Below are 3,708 nucleotides of genomic sequence, written 5' to 3' on the forward strand. Positions count from 1 at the left end.
CTTAAGTTGATTACATCCTTCCAACTGATCTAGACAAGTTATGGAGCTAGGAGGAACAAAGCTGACCCAAAGTTGATCAGAAGTGATGCATAAATCTTGAGCAATTTCCATCGTAGAGCGACCTAGAAACAAACTCTGTTCCGACGGCAAATTGTATGCATGCAAGTCACAGACAACAGTACAAGTATCCACTGAAGGAGGCTGATCATGCTGGAATCTAAAAACTCCAGATAAAGAGAATCCTCCCCATCCGTAATTCAACCAATAAGGAGGTAGCTGCACTTCTAATGAAGACCCGAGCCTTGATTGTTGAACCACACAGGAACTTCACTTGAGGCTAAACACAATGATATAAGGGTGTTTGCACTAGAGAGTCCCTGAGCCAAAATTATTACTTAACAATTAACATGTGTAGCTTTGGAGCAATATTCTAAGGGAAAATAAAACTTTTTTGGTGGATGCATGTGTAATTGGATAGTTATTTAGTAGTTGAGTTGGAATGCACAAATTCTAAGGTTCTTTGGCGAGAAGCCAGAATGCACATAATGAAATTTGCTGTGAGCCACAAAGATAACATAAAAAAAGAACAAATAAATGATACAATATCGTATGACACCAAAATATATAATATCTTAAGGAAAAAAAGTAAGATATTATATATATATATATATATATATATATATATATATATATATATATATATATATATATATACACACTGAAAAATGTTTTTTATTTTTTCTGAAAAATCTAGGGCCCCCCAAGATGTGTGTGTGTGTGAGAGAGAGAGAAAGAGAGAGAGAGAGAGAGACGGACCAGAGAGAGAGAGTTGTGCACCAATAAGAAATGCAGGTAACTCATTAGCCTTGCAAGTGGCCTACGATTTTGGCCTTGAATCTCAATCAACCTTACCCATTTTATAAGAGCGAATGATGAAGTTCTTGAAGTGCTTGCTTCAAATGGATTTGGAATACTTTCCTGTGTAGTTAGACATTCCGCACTAAGTTGTAAAACGGTTGATGAAAGATCACACAAGGACTGAAGCTTCTTGCAATCAACGAAATGAAGGTTTTCAAGTTTAAAATTTCTACTTATGCTTGTAGTTAGTGAAGTTTCCAAGCAAGAGCAACCCTCCATGCTAAGATGTTTGAGACTCGAAGGAAGATTATTTGGAAATGATCGAATCCTCTTACAATTGCTGAAACTAAGAGCTAAGAGTTTAGAGAGTTGACTAATGCTTTCAGGCATGCTTGCAAAATCATTTCCGCTTAGATTTAGATGTTGTAAAAATGGGAAACAACTTAGATCATAAGGAATCATTGCATCCGTAAGACCGCAATAACCTAGATTAAGTCTCCTAAGAATGCAAAAGCCTCTTAAAGAAGGCAACTCAAAGGACACGGCAGGGGTAGGTTTCTTAGGCATTGGCCACCAAGGGCAAAGACAACCCCATGGCTGAGCTAATGGCAATGATGTTGAACCGATTCCAGCTATTTCAAACACATCCACAGATGTCATATCCCCGATGTTATCTGGAATTTCTTCAAGATTTGAGCAGCCACTCAATATAAAAACTTTAAGAGACTTCAAATTACACAGGCTACTTGGAAGAGCTGTAAGGCTTTTGCAATTCTTCATGTTCAGTAAAACAAGCCTTTCTAGAAGTCCAATAGAATGGTGTACTTCAAGTAATCCTGTACAACATTCAAGTATCAACTCTTCAAGGTATGGGATCTCTCTAAAGTCGGGTGTCTTGATTAAATTTTTGGTGTAACTAAGATCAATTATCTTCAACAACTTTAAAGCCTGTAAAAGATATAGAAAGGAAATCAGAAAGAAACCGTAAAACCAGAGTAATAAACAGATATAAGGAGTTAATTATACATACTCTTACTCCCTTCCATAATTGTTCAATTCTGCTATAAGACAAATGGAGCTCAACAAGTTGATCTGGTTGAAAAGTTTGTGGCAAAGATTTGAAAGGATACCCACGCCATTCCAAGTACCTTAATTCATTGGAAAGATATTCAATGTCTTTGGAGAGGTTTAAATTGCGAAGTATGAGCAATCTGAGAGCTTTCATCTTCAAGAAGGCTTTAGAACTCATGTATCCTTCTCCTTGATCAAACATATAATCCTGGACTACACCTTCAATTAGATTTGTTCCCTAAAAAATCAAAGGCAACAATTAGTGGTGAAAACAACTGGAAGACTTAAAACATTTATAATGGCAGTTTATCAAATCAAATATAATTCTTAATATTGAGTAATACTAACCGTATCATTCATTAAGACGTGACAGACATCCTTATAGAGCCATAGTCTGCTACGTCGTCCAGGCTCTTCTCGACATTCTCGATGAACAATTTCTTGACCCATTTCTTCAAGGAAATCATGCATCCACACACGGTTGTCTGAAATAGTTATGAGAGATTTATCGATGAGCTCCCTTATACCAATATCTGGGCATAATCCACCACTTTCTAGTACTTTCATCACATAAGGTTTCATTTTTCCTTTGAAAAAGCATGCGATGTCAAGAAATATTTTTTTTTGTATTTCCTCCAATCCATCAAAACTTATTTCAAGCTTACTTAGAATTTTTTCATTGGGAATTTCTTTCAACCTCTTCAATGCACTATTCCATTCTTTCATAGACCGAGCACACAAGGAGGAACCCAAAACATTAAGCGCTAATGGGAGGCCTCCTGCATAGTTTACAGCTTTGTTGGATAGCTCCATGTAATCTTGTGGCGGACAATCTTTCTTAAAGGCTTTCAAGCAAAAGAGTTGAAGGGCTTCATGATGATTTAACTCTTCAACCCTATATATTTGATCTACTTCATGTTGGATCAACAAATGTTCATCCCTTGTTGTTATTATGATTCTACTTCCAACTCCAAACCAGTTTTCATCTTTTTTTCCAACTAATAATTCTAATTGCTCCAACTCATCAACATCATCAAGAATGACCAAAACCTTCTTCCGAGATAGCCTATTTTTTATGTGATAAACTCCATTGTATACATCATACACATCTATGTCTCTTTCCATCAATGTTGCACATAAAAGTCGTCTTTGTAAAGTGAACAAACCATATTTTCTTGAAGTTTCTCTAACATCCAAGAAAAGCACTACCCTCAAATTGGCATTGCATTTCCTTATAGGTGACACTAGCAATAGTTGTTTTTCCAATGCCACCCATCCCACAAATACCTACCGTTTTGACATTGTTTAGCTCCTTTATATTGATACACAATCTCATTTTCTCTAATCATGAATCCATTCCAACAAAATCCTTGGCTATGCTATGACTAAATCTTTCCAATTTGTTAAATACATCTTTAGTGATATCCTGAATAAACTCTGATTCCTCCCTACAATACAAGAATTTCCTATTATCATATATAACACAATATTTTAAACATAGAAATAACATTAAAAACATCAAGTGTTCAATTTTGTTCATATCACGCACACGAAAATTCTATAATATGCAAAGGGTATATTATAGAGAGAAAGAAATAATAAATTCCTACGCAAATTGAGATATCAATAATAGGAAACATATAATAAGCGTTTCATTGTACTCATATTCAATAATAGGAAACATAGTCTTCCCAAAACATTTTAAGCTTGTAGTCATGAGTTCTTCCAGTGGCACTTCTTCCTCAAATGATATTAAGGCTTTTTAGACACTTTTTATAA

At 35.3% G+C, this 3,708-nt stretch overlaps 1 pseudogene; it reads right to left on the reverse strand.

Annotated features, from left to right (window-relative positions):
• Positions 1-294: 294 nt before the first annotated feature.
• LOC131171440 (disease resistance protein RPV1-like) lies at positions 295-3,205 on the reverse strand (annotated as a pseudogene).
• Between the last annotated feature and the right edge of the window lie 503 nt (positions 3,206-3,708).

This window comes from Hevea brasiliensis, chromosome 12 (genome assembly GCF_030052815.1).
Source record: "Hevea brasiliensis isolate MT/VB/25A 57/8 chromosome 12, ASM3005281v1, whole genome shotgun sequence".
Classification (NCBI taxonomy): Eukaryota; Viridiplantae; Streptophyta; class Magnoliopsida; order Malpighiales; family Euphorbiaceae; genus Hevea; species Hevea brasiliensis.